Source organism: Lynx rufus, unplaced genomic scaffold, assembly GCF_022079265.1.
Source record: "Lynx rufus isolate CCGP_SWC_20201006 ecotype Redwood Valley unplaced genomic scaffold, mLynRuf1.p SCAF_4, whole genome shotgun sequence".
Taxonomy (NCBI): domain Eukaryota; kingdom Metazoa; phylum Chordata; class Mammalia; order Carnivora; family Felidae; genus Lynx; species Lynx rufus.
The window spans coordinates 90922054-90943263 of record NW_025814856.1 but is presented as its reverse complement, the minus strand read 5'-3'; the positions used below and the strand labels follow the sequence as shown (position 1 = coordinate 90943263).

The 21210-nt window shown below is 36.0% G+C and overlaps 1 pseudogene; it reads left to right on the top strand.

The window, feature by feature from the left end:
- The window catches only part of LOC124523412 (ras-related protein R-Ras2-like), a 31152-nt pseudogene extending 10407 nt beyond the window's left edge, over positions 1 to 20745 (top strand).
- Positions 20746 to 21210: the final 465 nt, after the last annotated feature.

The window sequence follows — 21210 nt, the reverse complement described above, 5'->3', positions numbered from 1 at the left end:
ATAGATGGAGATAAAGCATTTGATGAAATACTTGATCCATTTGATCCATTTATGGTGAAATCTGCTCCACGTATGATAAAAACTCTCAATGAAGCAGGTGTAGAGGTTGTATACTTCATCATAATAAAGACCACAGGGGCGCCTGGGTGGCGCAGTCGGTTAAGCGTCCGACTTCAGCCAGGTCACGATCTTGTGGTCCGTGAGTTCGAGCCCCGCGTCGGGCTCTGGGCTGATGGCTCAGAGCCTGGAGCCTGTTTCCGATTCTGTGTCTCCCTCTCTCTCTGCCCCTCGCCCGTTCATGCTCTGTCTCTCTCTGTCCCAAAAATAAATAAACGTTGAAAAAAAAAAATTAAAAAAAAAAAAAAAAGACCACAGATGAAAAACCCACAGTGAACATCATACTCAGTGGTTAAAACTGAGAGTTTTTCCTCCAAAATCCCAAACAAGGAAAAGAGGTTTACTTTTACCACTTACATTCAATATGGTACTGTATGTCCTAGCTGCAGCAACCCCAGAAACAAATAGAAGACATCCAAATTGGTAAGGAAGAATTTAAACCACCACTGTTTGCAGATGACACATTACATTAAAAAACTCTAAAGTGTCAATTAGAAGTAAAAAATGAATTCACTAAAGTTGCAAGATACACAATTAATACATAGAAACCGAGTTTCTTTACACTAATAATGAAGCAGCAGAAAGAGAAATTCAGAAAACAATTCCATTTACAACTGCACCAAAAAGATTAAATGCCAAAGAATAAAGAAAGTGAATATGACATAAACGTAAAATGATTTCATGTTTGTGGATGGGAAGAATCACTGTTTGTTAACATGTTCCTACTACCCAGAAAATCGACAGATTCGATGCAATCTCTATCAAAATACCAACAGAATTTTTCACAGAAGTAGAACAAGTAATATGAAAATTTGTATGAAGTCACACACACACGCACACACACAGAACGTTAATAGTCAAGGCAATCCTGAGAAATAGGAACAAAGCTAGAGATGTCTCAATCCCAGATTTCAAAAGGTACTAGGAGACTGTAGTAATCACATCAGTCTGATCTTGGCACAAAAGCAGATACACAGAGAAAAAGGACAGAATAGGGAGGCCAGGAAAAAACACACATGCTTATATGGTCAATTAATCTATGACAAAGGAGGCGGACAAAAAAAATAATGAGGAAAAGATAAATTTCACTGAAAAAACTGGACAATTACATGCAAAGTAAACTTAAAATGGGCTAAAGACCTAAATTTGAGGCCTAAAACCTTACAACTTCTACGAGAAAACATAGGCAGGAATGTATTTGACATCAGTCTTAGCAATATTTCTCCAGATAGGTTTCCTCAGGCAACAGAAACAAAAGTAAAAATAAATACTGGGACTACAGCAATATAAAAATTTTTGCACAGTGAAAAAACCAGCAACAAAATGAAAAGGCAACCCTGTGAGTAGGAGAGGGTATTTTCACATAATCCATCTGATTAGGAGTTACTATCTGAAATAAAGAACTTATACCAAAAAGCCCTAAAAAAAGAGAAATAATCTGATTAAAAATGACCTGATAGACATTTTTCCAAAGAAGAAATATATATGGCAAACAGACACATGAAATGATGTGTTACCACATCATCAGAGAAATGTACATCAAAACCACAAGGAGGTATTACACTTACCAGAATGGCTAGAGTAAAAAAGACAAGAAATAACAAGTCCTGGCAAGGATGTGGAGAAAAAGGAACCTTCCTGCACTGCTGGTGGGAATGCAAACTGGTGCAGCCATTAGTGAAAACAGGATGGAGAGTCCTTAAAAAATTAAAAATAGAAATATCATATGATCCACTACTGAGTAGTTACTCAGAGAAAAGGAAAATACTAATTTGAAAAGATCTGTGCATCCCTATTTTTTTTTTTTTTTTGCTGCAATTATCTACAATAGCCATGACAGGGAAGCAATCCAAGTATTCATTAATAGATGAATAAAGATGTGGAACATACTCACACATTCTCTCTCTCTCTCTCTCTCTCTCTCTCACACACACACACACACACACACAGGAATATTACTCAGCAATTAAAAATAATGAGGTCTGGGCATTTGTGACCACCAAATGAAATAAGACTGAAAAAGGCAAATGTCATATGATTTCACTTTTATATAGACTCTAGAAAACAAAACAAAGGAATAAATGAACAAACAAAAAGCAGAAACAGACCCATAAATACAGAGAACAAACTTAGGGTTACCAGAAAGGAGTAAGGTTGGGAGATGGGCAAAATGCAAAATGAGTGAAGGGCAATGTAAGGTACAGCTTTCCAGTTATGGGAATGTTAAGTCATGGGGATAAAAGCTACAGCATAGGGAATACAGTCAATGTTATTGTAATGACACTGCATGGTGACAGGTTGTAGCTATACCTAGGTGAACACAGCATAAATTACAGAGTTATCAAAACATGCTGTATACTTAAAACTAATATAAACATGAATCCACACAAAGGAAGGAAAAGCACTAGGCAGGGTAAATACATGGGTAAAAATGACATTTTTTGGCATCATTTAAAATTTGTTAAGACGGGTGCCTGGGTGGCTCAGTCAGCTAAGCATCTGACTTCGGCTCAGGTCATGATCTTACAGGCCATGAGTTCGAGCCCTGTGTCTGGGCTCTGTGCTGACAGCTCGGAGTCTGGAACCTACTTCAGATTCTGTGTCTCCCTCTCTCTCTCTGCCCCCCCCCACCCCCCTCATGCTCTGTCTCAAAAATAAACATGAAAAAAATTTTTAAAAATTTAACACGTTACTGACTCTTAAACAACAAGAGTGATACAACCTGGTGTTTATATAATATTTAGAAGTTGTATAACAAAAATGAAACAAAATTTCTAAGTTGGTATAATATCCATTTTAAGTTATATTGTGATATATTAACTATTTTTACTGTAACTAAAACGTAAATTTCAACAACAAAAATTGCTGTCCATATGTCAACAAAACTCATAAAGTGGATCATTAAAAATTTATACTAGATCTTGGGACACCTAGGTGGCTCAACTGGTTAAGTATACGACTATTTCAGTTCAGGTCATGATGTCACAGTTCGTGAGATGGAGCCCCACATCAGGCTCTGAGCTGACAGCACAGAGCCTGTTTGGGATTCTCTCCCCCTCTTTGCCCCTCCCTGACTTGTGTCCATGTTCTCCCTCTTTCAAAAAATAAACTTAAAAAAATTATATTAGATCTGAACAAAGGAGAAAAGAGACAAAAAAGGTAGCAAAGAACAGATTGAACCAGTAGGACACAAATAGAAAGTTGTATGGTTAAACTTAACCTTAATAATAATGACATTATGTGGAAATGGTCTAAACACCACCATTAAAGAGAAACCATTACAGGACTGTATAAAAAGTGAGAACCATACGATGCCTACAAGAAACGTACTGTAAACATAAAGAAACGGGGTAAAGTAAAAGGGTAGTAAAATACATATGATATTAACACTAATCAAACCAAAGCTGGTAACAGACAAAGTTGGTTTCAAAGCAAAACATATTGACAGGGCTAAATAAGGTGATTTCATAATGATACGCTGGCTAATTAATTTAAAAAGTACATAAAAATGCTAAATATTTTTGCACTTGATAGAAAGTACTAAACAAGTAACTCAAAACCTAGTTGTTTGAGATTAATAAAATTCATAACACTCTAAACTGTTCAGGATAAAAAAGAAAAGTCACAAATTAAGCAGTATCAAGATGAGACACATGATGTCACATGACATAATCTATAAATATTTATTTACTTAAACAAAATTTTTTAACATTTATTCATTTTTGAGAGAGAGAGAGAGAGCATGAGCAGGGGAGGGGCAGAGAGAGAGGGAGACACAGAATCTGAAGCAGGCTCCAGGCTCTGAGCTGTCAGCACAGAGCCTGATGCAGGGCTCGAACCCACGAACTGTGAGATCATGACCTAAGCCAAAGTCAGATGCTCCCCAATCTATAATTATTTCAAGGAAAATCATAATATTATGAACAAGTTTATGCCATTTTGTCAAGAAGTTAGCTGACATGGACATACTTCATGAAACACACAGAGTATCGAAATATATTCATGAAGAAGTAAATCAACTGAAATGGGAAAAAACATCAAAAAACAATCAAAGTATTCTCAAAAAGAAGTAGATAACTTGAATAGACCTATTCTTAAAAAAATTAATTTGTAGTTTTAAACCTGCCAACAAATTAAACCCTAGAGCTAAATGGCTTCACTGAGGAATTACACTGAACATTGAAAGAACAAATAATGCCATATGTATAAAAACTTCCTCAGAAAACTGAAAAAGGTGAATGTTTTCAAAATAATTTTGTGAAATTAGCATTTTAGTGATACCAATACTAACTAAAGAATGACAATAGGAGAGTATAAAACAACATCAGGACCATATTCTTCATAAATATAGATGCAAAAATTCTAAATGGAAATTAACAAAGCTAATTCAACAATATTAAAAAGATAGTAACACATCATGACTACATGAGGTTTACGCCAAGATTGCAAAGTTGGTTTAACTTTGTAATGTCAGTGAAGTAATTCACAATATTAATAAACTAAAAAATCCTATTATCTCAGTTGATGCATGACAAAATGTGTTTTACATAATCCAAAATACATTCTTCTTATGAAACTAAGAACAGAAGGGAACTACCTCTACAAAACAAACAGCTAATAATACTCTTAATGCCAAAGAGATGTATGCTCTCCCTAAAAAAAAAATCAGGAAAAATGTCAAGGTGTTGGCTCTTAGCACTTTTATTTCCACATTACAAGGAAGATTTAGGCATTGAAATAAAGATTAAGAATTAAAAGGCATCCACATGGGAAAGGAAGAAGTAAAAATGTCTTTATTCATCGATGATGTGAAGATCTATGCAGAAAATTTGATGAATCTACAAAATTACTACTAGAAGTTAATAAGCTAGTCTATCAACATTGTGTATTATGAATTATGATATGAAATCATTGTATTTCTACACAAAAGCAATGGAAAATGAAATTTTACAATACCATTTAAAATTATATACAATTAAGAAATCTATAAGGTACACCCAACAAGAAATGTGATAAACATGAGTTAACTTTTCACATATTTTATCTTAATTTCCTTAGCTATTTTGTAGTCCTCAGAGTATATGTCTATGATAAGACTCGATGTTGTTGATAGGAATTTTGTAAAAATTTATGAATAGGTTTAACAAAATCTTAGCTTAGGCAGTTTGTAGATATTAACTAAGCCACTTTGTAGATATTTACATATACTAGAACAATTCTGTATCCCTAGTTCTCCCCCCTGCAAACAAAAACCTTTCATACCTCATATCATATTGAAAATTAAATTATAATGGATTATAGACCTGATAGAAAGTTAAAATTATAAAACTTCTAGAAGAAAACATTTTCTAATCATTATATCAAAAGTATGATTCATAAATGAAAAAATCTATAAACTGGATATCATCAAAATTAAAAGCTTCCCCTCTTCAAAAGACAGTGTTACGCACACAGATATAAACATTCTCAAATGTTATGTTTGCTGATACAAATATGAAATGAATGACAGAAATAATACAAGGAATGAATGGGAGGAATTATGATTACTTGTAATTATAAGATACTTGCCTTACCTGTGAGGTGTTAGAGTATTATTTAAAAGTAGACATGGATTAGTCACACATACTGCAAACGCTAAGCGATCACTAAAAAAATTAAGAACAAAACCCCCAAAACAATTGTGACAATATGCTCAAAAAAGGAAAGAACGTGGAATCATAAAATGTTCTATTAAAACCAGGAAAAGGACAGTACAAGAAAACAAACGTAGAGGCCAATAACCCTGATGAACACAGATGCAAAAATCCTCAACAAAATGTTAACACGATAAATTTAGAATTCAGTAATACATTACAGAGAACACACAGTATGAACAAGTAGGATTCATTCCATGGGTGTAAGAGTGTTTCCACATCTGTAAGTCTATCCGTGTGAAATGCCACATTAACACAATGAAAGGCTAAAATCTTATGTTCGTCCCAGTAAATGTACTAAAGCCATTTTGAGAGTTTAACATTGATTTATGATAAAAACTCTCAACAAAGTGGATTTGGAAAGAACATACTTCAACATATTAAAGGTCGTATATCACAAACCCGCAGCTAATATCGTACTTGATGGTGAAAAGCTAAAAGCATTTGCTCTACGATTAGGAAGAAGACAAGGATCCCATGCTACCCACTTTTATTCAACACAGTATTGGTGACCCTAGCTGGAGCAACTAGCGAATCAGAAACGGAGAAGTATAAAACTGTCACTATTTGGAGGTGACATATATAAAAAACCCTAAAGACTCTGCCAACAACACTGTGAGAGCTAATAGATGAATTCAATAAAGTGGCAGGATAAGGAATTAATATATAAAAATCTGTTGGATTTCTGTACACTAATAATGAACGAGTATAAAGAGAAATTAAGGAAGCAATCCCATTTATTGTTGCATCAGAAAGAATAAAATATCTAGAAATAAATTGAACAAAGGAGGTAAAAGAACTGAACACTGAAAACTCTAAGACAATGACGAAAGAAATTGAAGAAGACATAAAACATAAAACTCCTAGAAGGCAACAGGGAAAAAAACCTGGAAGGCCTTGTGTATCGTGATGAGGTGTTTGGATACAACACCAAAGGCACTAGCCATGAAAGATGTAACTGATAAGCTGGATATCATTAAAGTTAAAAACATCTACTCCATGAAAGACAATGTGAAAAGAATGACAAGACATTCCACTGAATGAGAAAAAAGATACTTGCAAATGACACATCTGATACGGGAGTGTTCTTCAATTATAAAAAGAAACCTTAAAACTCAAGAGTAAGAAAACCTAATCAGAAAACGAGCCAAAAACTTAAACGGATGCTTGACCAAAGAAGATATACAGATGGCAAACAAGCACATATCAAGATGGTCCACGTCTTACATCATCAGGGAAAGGCAAATTAAAACAGCAGTGAGGGGGGCACCGGGGTGGTTTGGGGAGTTAAGCTCTGACTTCAGCTCAGCTCATGATCTCGCGATTCTTGAGTTCAAGCCCCACATCGGGCTCTATGATGACAGACCAGAGCCTGGAGCCTGCTTCAGATTCTGTGTGTGTCTCTTTCTCTGCCCCTCCCCTGCTCATGCTGTCTCTCTCTGTCTCTGTCTCTCTCAAAAAATTAAATAAACCTTAAAAAAACAAAAACAAAAACAAAACCCCAGTGAGGTACCACCATCCACCTATTAGACTGGTCAAAATCTAGAACACAAATAACACCAAGTGCAGGGGTGATGAGAAACAACAGGAACTGTCGTTTGTCGCTGGTTAAAATGCACAACGATACGGATACTTTAGAAAACATTTTGGTAGTTTGTTAAAATACAAAACATATTCTTACTATGTGATCCAGCAATCATGTTGCTGCCTATTTATCCACGGGCAATGAACACTTATGTCCATACAATAACCTGTACAGGGATGTTTTTAATAGCTTTACTCATAATTGCAAAAACTTGGGAGCATCCCAGATATCTTTCAGTAATTCAATTTATAAACAAACTGTGGTATCTCTCGACAATGGAATAGAATTCAGTGGTAAATAAAACAGAGCGATCAAGGCACAAAAAGAGGGAGGAAACTTAAATACAAGTTACTAAATGAAAGGCCAACCCAAAAAGGCTCTATACTACATGATTATCAGTGTATGGCATTCTGAAAAAGGCAAAACTTTGGAGACAGGAAAAAAAAAATCATTGGTTGCCTGCGATTGGGGAGGTGGGAGAGCGAATAGGTCAAGCATGGTGAAATTTTAAGGCAGTGAAATCACTCCATATGATGATATAATGGTGAATACATGTCATTATACATTTATCCAAACCCACAGACGGCACAACACCAAGAGTGATTTTATGGTAAACTATAGACCTTGGGTACAATGATGTGTCAATGCAGGTTCATCAGTTATATCAAAGCACTTTGGCATAGGATTTTGATAATAGGAGAGATTCGTAAAATGAGGGCGGCAAGTACACAGAAAAATCTCTGTCCTTTCAACTCAGGTTTGCTGTCAACCTAAAACTGCTCTAAAATTAAAGTCTACTGAAAATAAAAAAAAAAGAAATAATAAATAAGAGCACCTGAAAGGATGGGTTTGTCACTTATATCGAGAAAACAGAGCAGATTGGTGTGGAAATCAAACATCATATTAGGACATTTCGGAGTGGAAAAGGCTGCAGAGAGGAGTTAAGATTTTGGAGCAGCACGGAGACCCTGAGCTCGTCTCGTCCCCGAACCGCCGCTAGATCAGCACCAAACCATTTTGAACACCTAGGGAAACTGACCTGAGGATGAACACAACAATCTGCATAACGTGAGCCACAGAACTCGCAGGCAATCGGTGGGGAGAGGGGAACTGGGGGGGGGGGGGGAGAAAATCCGCAGAGAGTAAGGAGCTGTTTTTGCAGAGAGACGGCAGCAAAAGGGAAAGAAGGAGAATGCAGTGCAAGAGGACTGTGCAAGAAAAGCGCTCCCCTGAAAGAGGCCTGAGAGGAAGAGTGAAAACTCCTACAGGAGAGTGTGAGAAGTCCGTTCCCCAAAACCACGGACAGGAAGAGAGGAGAGGGTTTCAATACTAATCAGTGGAGCCCAGAGCCTGAAGTTCTGGAGCTCAGTGCCTGGCGGTGCCCTGTGGGGAAGTGGGGAGAATCCCCAGAGGCAGACACTGTGTGCCAGGCAGGGAGAAGTGGTTCCCCTGCCAGGAGGGCATTGGGTAGAGGCCATATGGCCTCCCCACACGCAAAGGTCCAGCAGACCCTAAAGAGCAGCCACGTTTGCTGGTAATGGGACAAGTATGTCATAATGAAACCTTGTGCCAGCTATGTGTTGTGGTTTGCCAGAATCTCTGAACCTCTGCTGCTGGGCGATCACACAAAATGTTTTCTGGGGCAAGCCAGAAACTGGCCATTGCCCAGCGAGACCCTTCCCCGTAGAGTTGGTGCAGGTCCTAGTCACAGGGGTATTACTGAAGCATGGGGTTTTTATTTTTATTTATTTCTTCAGAGAGACAGAGTGTGAGTGGGGGGAGGGGCCAAGAGAGAGGGAGACACAGAATCTGAAGCAGGCTCCGGGCTCCAAGTTGTCAGCACAGACCCCACGTGAGGCTTGAACTCAGGAACTGCGAGATCACGACCTGAGCCTAAGTGGAACGCTTAACTGACTGAGCCACTCAGGTGCCCCTGAAGCATGGGGTTTTGAAACATAACCCCATCTGAGATCAATGGAACAAACTAGAGAACCCAGAAATGGACCCACAAACGTATGGCCAACTAATCTTTGACAAAGCAGAAAAGAGTATTCAATGGAAAAAAGACAGTGTCTTCAACAAATTGCATTGGGATAACTGGACAGTGACATGCAGAAGAATGAACCTGGACCACTTTCTTACATGATATACAAAAAGAAACTCAAAATGGATAAAAGCCCTAAACATAAGACAGGAAGCCATCAAAATCCTAGAAGAGAAAGCAGGCAAAAATCTCTTTGACCTCGGCCATAGCAAGTTCTTACTTGACATATCACCAGAGGCAAGGGAAACAAAAGGAAAAATGAACTATTTGGACCTCATCAAAATAAAAAGCTTCTGCACAGTGAAGGAAACAATTAGCAAAACTAAAAGGCAAGTGATGGAATGGGAGAAGATATTTGCAAATGACATACCTGATAAAGGGTTAGTATCCAAAGTCTATAAAGAACTTATCAAGCTCAATAACCACCCCCCCCCAAATAATCCAGTGAAGAAAGAGGCAAAAGACAGGAATAGACACTTTCCAAAGATATCCAGATGGCTAAAAGACATATGAAAAGATGCTCAACATCACTCATCGTCAGGGAAATACAAATCAAAACCACAATGAGATACTACCTCACAACTGTCAGAATGGCTAACATGAACAACTCAGGCAACAACAGATGTTGGTGAGAATGCAGAGAAAGAGGATCTCTTTTGCATTGTTGGTGGGAATGCAAGCTGGTGAAGCCACTTTGGAAAACAGTATGGAGGTTCCTCAAAAAATTAAAAATAGAACTACCCTACAACCAGCAAGTGCACTACTAGGTATTTATTCAAAGGATACAGGAGTGCTGATTCAAAGGGACACAGGCACCCCAATGTTGATAGCAGCACTATTGACAATAGCCAAGTTATGGAAACAGCCAAATGTCCACTGGTTGATGAATGGTTAAAGAAGATGTTTTATAGATATATAAATATATATAAATATATACACACACACACACACACACATATACTTACACACACACACACACAATGGAATATTACTCAGCTATCAAAAGAATGAAATCTTGCCATTTGCAACAACGTGGATGGAACTAGAGTGTATTATGCTAAGTGAAATTAGAGAAAGACAAATATCATATGACTTCACTCACACGTGGAATTTAAGATACAAAATAGATGACAAAAAAGGAAGGGAAGCAAAAATAATATAAAAACAGAGAGACAGACCATAAGAGACTCTTAAAGACAGAGAACAAACTGAGGGTTGCTTGTTGGACGTTGGGTGGGGGGAGGGGCTGAAGGGGTGACCGGCATGAAGGAGGACACTTGTTGCGATAAACACTGGGTATTATATGTAAGTGATGAACCAGTGAATTCTGTTCCTGAAATTATTATTACACTATATGTTTATACTATATGTTAACTAACTTGGATTTAAATTAATAAATAATAAATTATTTTTAAAAAGAGTAGAAAAGGCTGTTGTCACTGAAATAAATTGATATGAGACAATTATGACTGCCAAGTTACAACTGAAAGTCCTGAAGATTAATAACCAAATGCATTTACATGAAATATTGCTTACAGAATATTTGCCTTATATTTTCATACATATTTTTCATAAAAATAATGAAATAGATAAAACTTGACCATGACCATGTGTGTTATCATTCAAATAGATAAATATCACTGAGCTTAGAGTATTAGAATAACTTCACCAAATACAGACTTAGGGGTGTGTGGGTGGTTCAGCTGGTTGAGCGTCAGGCTCTTGATTTTGGCTCAGGTCATGGTCCCAGGGTCATGGGATCAAGCCCCATGTCAGGCTCCATGCTGAGCCTAGGGCATGATTAAGATTCTCTCCCTCTCTCTCCCTCTCCTCTCTCTCCATAGATAGATAGATTTGTTCATCTGTTTGGTATTTTATATATATATATATATATATATGTGTGTGTGTGTGTGTGTGTATCATATATATGTACATATATATATGTGTGTGTATATGTATATCACATATATATATATATGTATAGAGACAGAGAGAGACTTAATAATTTAGTCTTATAATTAAGTTTATTTATTTATTTCAATAGAGATGCAGAAATATGCATCCCTCTGCATAAGGGATGCAGGAACAGGAATCCTAAGCAGGTTCTGTACTGTTAGTACAGAGCTTGATACAGAGCTTGATTCCACAAACTGTGAAATGACCTGAGCCGAAATCAAGAGTCAGACGCTTAACCGAAAGAGCCACCCAGGTTCCTCAAGTCTTAGAATATTTTTTTTAAATGTTCGGAAAATAAGCATATATTGTCCAAGAAAACAAAACAGTTTTCTAAGTGCTAAATATATTTTTTGCCAAATACTACCCATGTATTCACACTATAATGCAAAAAAATTAAATTGGTAATTTGTCACACAACTTAGACTGTTCATTAAGTTGGCTTAGTGGATTGAATCACTGATTTTACTGCTATTCACCAATGTTTTCAGTTCCCTGCCATTTCTGGATGTCTATTTATATATATCTATATCTATCAATATTCTTATGTGTGTACACTTTGCAAATTCACTGACCTTGGAATACAAGAGTATAAGTGCTGGTGGAAATAGTATTTCTGTTTTCAACCTAAATTGCATTCCAAGTCCAGTAGTATTTATTACATTACTGATAATGGTAACTATCCAGTAGCTACTCTACTGGATAACTGGGTTTCTTGCAAAAAACCTGACAAAGGTTTACAAGGTGCAATCACAAAAACATAATTTAGCAACTGACAATCAGGCTTTAAAAATGAGTTTACTTTTAAGAACTACCACAATATGGTTACTTCTAATGGAAAATGTTTAGAAACCATTAAATATTTTTTTTGAAATTTAGTTTTACGACTCACTTATTGGCTATCATTATGCTTTTTTGCATTTTAATACAGTTAGATTTTTTGTTCGGTGGAAATCCTGAAGAACCATGAACTGTATGTATATAGGAATATCTTTAAAGAAGGGATGCGTATTTAGTATATTCATATAACATCTCGCATGGACACATATAAAGCAAATTACATTTTGGTTTAATTATCATTGTTAATAATTTGGAATATTATTGATTCAAATTATAGTAATATATGAACAAACTGAGTATTTGCAATTATTTGACTGACTTGGAACAACATGTATTACTGCCAATTCACAATACTTGTAGCCAAATTACAGGTATTCTATTTCATCAGATGATTTAGAATAAAAAATAGTCCTTTTAAAATTCAGAAAGTCCTTAGAATATCTTCAAATGTATACCAAAATCACAAAAGTAAAAAAAAAAAAACAAAAAAAAAAACACCTAGGGGCGCCCGGGTGGCTCAGTCGGTTAAGCGTCCGACTTCGGCTCAGGTCATGGTCTCACGGTACGAGCCTCGCATCGGGCTCTGTGCTGACAGCTCAGAACCTGGAGCCTGTTTCAGATTCTGTGTCTCCCTCTCTCTCTGCCCCTCCCCGACTTGTGTTGTGTCTCCCTCTGTCTCAAAAATAAATAAACATTAAGAAAAAAAATTTGAAAAAAAAAACACCCAAATAAACTTAAGAAATGAATGTATGGATTAGTGAGTTAAATGTCAATACCAGGTGCTGAGTCGTTTATACAATTATATGAGAAAAGTTTAAATGAATACTGTATAATATGGTCCAGCAACACATAAAAGATGTCTAACTGACTATAGAACATGTAAATCTTATGTTAAACTTAAAATGAACCAATAGAAAAAGTGGTGGCATAATAATATGCCTCCATACCACCACACACATAAACATCAATCTGAACAACTATTCTCCACACAGAACCAAAGATCCAGATCAGGGCTTATACGGGTGAAGCATATGCAGGAAGTACAGAAATAAAAAAAAAAAAAAAAGATACATTCAGGAGGGTAGTAGAAGAGCACTCCAGTTGGTCTTAAGGGTAAAGTTGCTTCAAGATAACACACTCCTCACCTGCTGACCTAAGACCCTCGATCTGTAACAGAATGAAATTACTTTCTTTGAGATTTGCAGACCACTGACCTTGAGGACTGAAAGACCAGAATTTTCCTGGCCACAGAATTCAGCAAGTCTCTTTGGAGCTGCCTCAGATTTTGGATTAGCTTCACAATTTTTTAGCACAATGTGTTTATTTTTTTAGGTTACACAAATGGTTTTGGGGATCGGTAGACCTTGCCCTTTTTGGCAGAAATAACAGAGTACTCCTGCACACCAAAAAACAAGAACCAGACCCCCTCCACAACCTCCTCCCACTGAGATAATGTTTGTAGCTGGCAACATCAGGTCTACACATCATTAAGAAATGTTGCAGTCCACTGCACTCTTTTTGCTGATTACCCTAAAACCCTTTAAAAACCCTTGGGCCAGGCTTAGAAACGTTGGAGTGGGCTTTTGAACAAGAATCCACCTTCTCCCCAGGTTGCCAGCCTCCTGAATAAAGCTCAAGTTCCTTTGCAATCAAAACTCATCTCTTGAGTATTGGCCTCTCAAGCAAGGGACAGCCAAACTTGGGTTTGGTAACAGTAGGAAGAATAGATTCACATATCCCCCATTACACATCTTACAAGTCTAAGTAGCCTATCACAGAGAAAAAGAATGAAAGAGACATTCCGTCATGAGAAATGGATGGTAGAGTGACTCATCTCAGGGAAGACTCCAGAATCCGCCTTTCCCAATACCAGGCTTACACATATCTCTCTGGGTCACTCCCTGTAGGCTCTGGGGGACCCAGGCATATCCATCCCATGGTCCAAAGTAGCTTCCTTGGTAGGGCTCCAGCCAGAAAAAATTAACATGCCATTAATAAGTCTTTACCTATTAAAAATTACTTTAAATGTAAAAGGACTAAATTCTCCAATCAAGAGACACTGTGGCTAAATGGATTAAAAAATAACTTAGTTATATGCTGCCTACAAGTGACTTGCCTTAGCTTTAAGGACACACCTAGGCTCAAAGTGAATATAGGGGAGAAAGACATTCTATGCAACTGGAAATGAAAAGAAAACAGAGGTAGGTATACTTATAAGAAAAATAGATATTAAGTTGAAAATTGTAACAAAAAACAAATAATTTTTCAATAAACAGGCCAATTTATCAATAGGCTATAATAATCATAAATATTCATCCATACTGGAGCATGTAAATACACTAAGCAAATACTAATATATCTCTAGGGAGAAACATAATACATTAATAGTAAGGGACTTGAATACCCCACTTTAAACAAAGGTTATATCATCCAGACAGAAAATCAGTATGGATACACAGGACTTGAACTATACCAAATGGACCTAAACACATTCAGATAATTGTACCCAACAGTAGCAAAATACATATCCTTTTCAAGCATGCACAGAACATTTTCCATGATACACCATATGTTAAATCATAAAACACATCTTGGCAAATGTAAGAAGACTGAAATTATACCAGTTGCCTTTTCTGACCACAATGTTATGAAAAGTGAAATCAATAATAGAAAAAAAAGGAAAATTCACAAATGTATGGAAATTAAACAAGAAGCTCCTGAGCAATGAATCCAAGAAATAAAAACAGAAATAAAAAATACTTGAAACAAGTGAAAATGGAACGGAATATATCAAAATTACTGTGGTGTAGCCTAACAGTTCTAAAAGAGAAATTAATCCCTACCTTAAAAGAAAAGAAAACTCTTGAATAAACACCCTACATTTACACCTCAAGGAGTAAGAAAAAGAAGAACTTAAGTCCGAGGTTAGTAGAAGAAAAAAACATGAAAAAATCAGAGCAAAAGTAAATAGAGATTAAAAAGTTAATAGAAAAGATCATTACAAGTGAAAGGTATTTTTTAAAAAATATATAAAAAGGTTGACAAATCCTTAACTAGACTAAGAAAAAGAAGAATCAGAAGTGAATGGGGTGCCTGGGGGGCTCAGTCAGTTAAGTGACCTACTTCAGCTCAGGTCATGATCTTGCAGTTTGTGAGTTTGAGCCCCACATTAGGCTCTGTGCTCATGGCTTGTTCAGAGCCTGCAGCCTGCTTCAGATTCTGTGTCTCCCTCTCTCTGCCCCTCCCATGTGTGCACTGTCTCTCAAAAATAAACATTAAAAAAATTTACAAGTCAAAAAGTAGACATTACTCCTAGTAACACAGAAATACAAGGACAATATACTACTATAAACAATTTTAACTTAAAATTCTTAGAAACATAGAATCTACCAAGACTGAATCATCAAGAAACAGAAAATCTGAACCGACCAATGATGAATGACAGGATTGAAACAGTAATGGAAAGCTTTCCAACATAGAATACACCAGGAGCAGATGACTTCATAGGTGAATTCTACCAAACATTAAAAAAAAAAAAATTAATACCAGTCCTTCTCAAACTCTTCTTAAAAACAGGAGGTAATACTCCAAAACTAAACTTTACTTTGTGAGGCCAGCATTACCCTCATACCAAAGCCACATTAGGACACTGTAAGAAAATTACAGGTGAATATCCCTACAGATAAATATATACGCAAAAATTCTCAACAAAATACTAGCAAACCAAATTCTACAGTACATAAAAGGATCATACACCCTGATCAAGTGGGATACCAGAGTAGATCAATATATTGATGCAAAATACTAAATGTAGTAAATAAAATGGTAAAAATCTTGTGATCATCTCAAGAGATGGAAAGGAACATTTCAAAAGATTCAACACCCATGCATGTTAAAAACACTCAAGAAATTGGGTAAAAAAGGAATGCATGTCAACATAACAAAGGCCATATATAAAGAACTCAATGGTGTAAGATTGAAAACTTTCTTCCTAAGATCAGGAACAAGACAAAAGTACTCACTCTCCACTCCTATTCAGTATAGCACTGGAAGTCCTACCAGAGCAATCAGGCAAGAAAACTAAGTACAAGACATCCAGATTGGAAAGAGAGAAGTCAAACTATCTCTGTTTATGCAAGATAAGATCTCATACAGAGAAAATCCCTGAAGACTCTACCAAAAGACCGCTGGAACTAATCAACAAAGGAAGTAAAGTTGCAGGATATGAAATTCATATAAAAAGATTAGTTGTGTCTATACACTAACAAAAAAAACTATCTGAAAAAGAAACACAATTCCATTTACAATAGCATCAAAATATATAGGAATATCTTTAATCCAGGAGTGAAAGATATATACAACATCCTGCCATTTGTGAAGACATGAATGGAATTTGAGGAAATTTGTCTGAGAGAGACAAAATGTATGGTATCAGTCATATGTGGAATCTAAAAAAGCCAAGTTCATAGAAACGGAGTAAAATGGTTACCAAGGGATGGGAGCGTGGAGGGGAAGGACAAATATTGTTTGAGGTCACAAACATATGAGTAGTAAAAAAAGCGCTTAGATCTCATGGGAAGTGTAGTAAATACAGAAAACAATGGTATTATAACCATTATTCAATGGTATTATAACAAACTTGCCAAGAGACTAGAACTTGATTATTCTAACCACTAAAAAGGAGTATAATAATGTAAGGTGATAGAGGTAATAATGTAAGGTAATGATTGCTGCTATGGCATTTATATCACAATATATGAATGTATCAAGTTAACATTTTGTAAACTTAAATTTATAGTATGTCAAATAGATTTCATTTACAAAATTTAAGACACTAATGGAAAAAATTGAAGACACAAATAAATGAAAAGATATCCTGTTTCTGCATCCGAAAAATTAATGTTGTTATAATGTCCGTACTACACAGAGCCATCTAAAGACTCAGTGCAAGCCCTATCAAAATTCCAATGACATTTTTCGTAATAAGAGACAAATGATCCTAAAATTTGTAATAACAAAAGACTGAATCACCAAAGGAATCCTGAGGAAGAACAAAGCTGGAGTCATTATTCTTCCTGATTTCAAACTTTATTACAAAGCTGCTGTGATCAAAACAGTACAGTACTGACATAAATATAGACACATAGAAGAGACAGAAGTAAGCCCTTGAATATATGGTTAACTAATATTTGACAAGGGAATCAAGTAGAATCAATGCAGGAAAGATAGTTTCTTGGGTAAATGGTGTTGGGAAAACTAGACTATAACATGCAGAAGAATGAAACTTGACTCCTATCTTATACCACTCCCCAAAATTAACTTGAAATGGCTTAAATTACTACACTCAAGATCCCAAACTGTAAAACTATTGAAGGAAACACAGGGAAAATGTTTCTTAACATGGGTCTCGGCAATGATTATTTTGGATGTGACAACAAAATCACAAGCAACAAAAGCAAAAATGAACAAGTAGAACTATGTTGAATTACAAAGCTTTTGCAAAACAAGGAATCAGAAAAAAAAGGCAATCGACAACATAGTAGAAAATATTTTCAAAACCATCGATCAGATAAGGAGTTAATATAAAAAATATAGAAATGATACACACAACTCAACAGCAAACAACCAAACAACCTAATTAAAAAGTGGGCAGAGGATGATAGACATTCTTCCAAGTAATACATACAGATGGCTGAGAGGTACATGACACGGTATTCGACATTGCTAACAATCATCAGAGAAATGCCAATAAAAGCCATAATAAGATATTATTCTGCACCTGTTAGAATAGCTATTATCAAACAGACAAGAGACAACAAGTGTTGGTGGGGATATGGGAAAAGGGGAACGCTTGTGCACTACTTTGGGAATATAAATTGGTACGGCCACCATGGAAAACAGTATGGAGTTTCCTCAAAAAAATAAAAAACAATTTTACCATATGATTTAGCAACTGCACTACTAGGTAATAGATAAAATGAAAATAGAATCTTGAAGAGGTATTTGTAGTTTCATGTTCATTGCAGTATCATGCACAACAGCCAAGATATCGAATTTACCTATATGTGTATCAAAAGATGACTGGATAAAGAAAAGGTAGTGTAGATACAAAACAATGGAATATTATTTAACCCTGTGAAAGAAGGAAATTCTGCCCTTTACGACAACATGGATGGACATTATACTAAGGGGAAAAAGTCAGGGAAGGACAGATACTTTTTTTTTTTTTTACCATCAAACATAATTGACAGTTTAATTTCAGGTGTATGATATAATGATTCATTAAGTCTATATATTTCTCAGTGCTTATGAAGAAAAGTACGCTTTTTATCCCTTTTCTATTTCCCCTTTGACCATACCCACCTCCCCTCCGGCAGCCACCATTTCTTTATACCTAAGAATCTTTTTTTGTCGTTGTTGATGTCTTTCTTTCTTCATTTGTTTTATTTCCTAAATTCCACATCTGAGTAAAATCATATGGCATTTGTCTATGACTATTTCAGTTAACATAATACTCGGTAGGTTCTTTATGTTGTCATTTATGTGCAGAATCTAAAAAAGCCAACCTCATACACACAGAGTAAAATGGTGGTTGCCAGGGGCTGTGGGTGGCAAAAATGAGAATGTGCTCAAAGTGCGTGCAAACTCCCAGCTACAATGTCACTAAGTCTGGGGATCTAGTGTATAACATCATGACAATAATTAGCATACTGTATTAGATACTTATAAGTTGTTAAGAGAATAAATCTGAAATATTACCATCCCTCCCCCATATTAAAGGTGAGAGGATGAAGATTATTGTGCTATTTACAATATATGCTTGTATCTAGTCACCAGACTATACACCTTAAACTTTACATATATTACGTGTTAATATTTCAACGAAGCTGAAGAAAAATGAACTTAAAAAATTTACGAAAAAAAGAATGTAATTAAATCTAAAAGAAGTTATTTCAAGCAAGGGCAGGATAAAGATGAACTGATGAACTGTATGCAGTGGAAAATATTCACCAGTTAATACTCATGTCCTGCTGACTACATTGTGTATCATTTATTTACAGCAGAAAAATTTCCTCCTTATTTAGTTAACCTCAATTGTGTCTTAATTCTCAGTTAGGAATCATTGGGAATGAATGCATCCATCTTTCCAAGGAAATTGCCAATTACTTTATTTGAGCATGTTGCTGATTTGAACAAAACTAGAGTTCATTACTAAGGAAAACTAAGGTAATTAGTGACAGCCTTAGAAATCATTCCTCTATTTTACTCCTATAACATTTAGGAGATTTTAATTTTTATTAAAACAGACCTTGGAATTTTATGGTATTAAATAATTTGACATTCCTCAATGAAACATTTTCTACATTTGTTGTGTCAAAGAACTATACAAACAACCTGGTACCTTGCAAATAATTAAACGTATTATTCCTTAAATACTTAGGTTTTAATTGACTGTACAAATCCTCTATTTCAAATTATTCTATAAGCAAAAATTCAGCAGGCAAAGTAATGTCATTGCTAATGTACCTAATACTGTATTCTCTTTGATAATAGTTTAGCACAATAATGGTGCAATTATATTTCTAAGCTGACATAGAGTGCACTCATTATTTTTTCCGAAAATCACACTGGGATTAATCATTTAATAAGCTCATAATAGCTTGGCTGATGGAATATTAAAAGTGTTGAATAATTTAATTTGAGTGAATTCGTGGATTATATCACTCAGGAAAACTATTAACTATATATATAGGTCATTCGAAAATGCTACTGTTGAAGTTTCAGCAAGAATTGTTTTAAAAACATTTAGTATTGGAAAAGTCAGGGCTTGTGGTAAAGACAAGAGCGATGGAATTCTTCATTCTTAGGATTTGCTCTGGTTAAGAAGGTTGAAAGATCTTTTTCGGGATCTTAAAAACGAGAAACCCAGACGTCTCTCCGCTTTGGTCAACCTAAAAGGTGTGGCATACGGTGCGAGAGAAGGAAGGGACCCCGTTATAACAGTCCTATTTTGTGACGGATTATGACCCAACCATCGAGGATTCCTACACAAAGCAGTGTGTGATAGATGAGAGAGCAGCCCAGCTAGATATTCTGGATACGGCAGAACAAGAAGAGTTAGGAGCTCTGAGAGAACAGTATTTGAGAGCTGGCTAGGGTCTCCTGTTGGTCTTTTCAGTCATAGATGGAGGCAATTTTGAAGAAATCTGTAAGTTTCAAAGACAGATTCTCAGAGTGAAGGATCGTGATGAGTTTCCAATGATTTTAACTGGTAAGAAAGCAGATCTGGATCATCAAAGACAGGTAACACAGGAAGAAGGACAACAGTTAACACGACAGCTTAAGGTAACATACATGGAGGCGTCAGCAAAGATTGGGATGAATGTAGATCAAGCTTTCCATGAACGTGTCCGGGTTATAAGGAAATTTCGAGAGCAGGAATGTCCTCCTTCACCAGAACCAACACGGAAAGAAGAAGACAAGAAAGGCTGCCATTGTGTCATTTTCTAAGAATCCCTTGAATTGTAGCTACCAACTGCCAGGAAAAGCCCTCATCGTCTCCTCTTCTCCTTATGGTTTACATCACATCGTGTTGGTACCTTTCTAGCCTTGGACAAACGATCACCGTGGCTAGTAGCCTTAGACCAAGAAGCTGGCTAATCCTTTCCGTGAAGCTAATCCTATGGTCATTTTGAGACACATTTAAAGGAAACACTAAGGCTGCCTCAAAGATTATCTGATTTCTTAAAAATAATGATCTATATACCTAGACACATTCTTTTTTAAGGGCTTACATTTTAATAGGGATGAATCAGTTTTGGAACCTAAGCTGTTTGCCAAGCTGAAGTCATAGGTTGTGAAATTAACTTGTAAGTTCTGGAATGATATTGCCTACTGTTACTCTAAATAGAAACATGAGTTGTTTTTAAATGTGAATTTTTTACCTATCTCTAAAAATTTTGATGTCAACTTAAGTT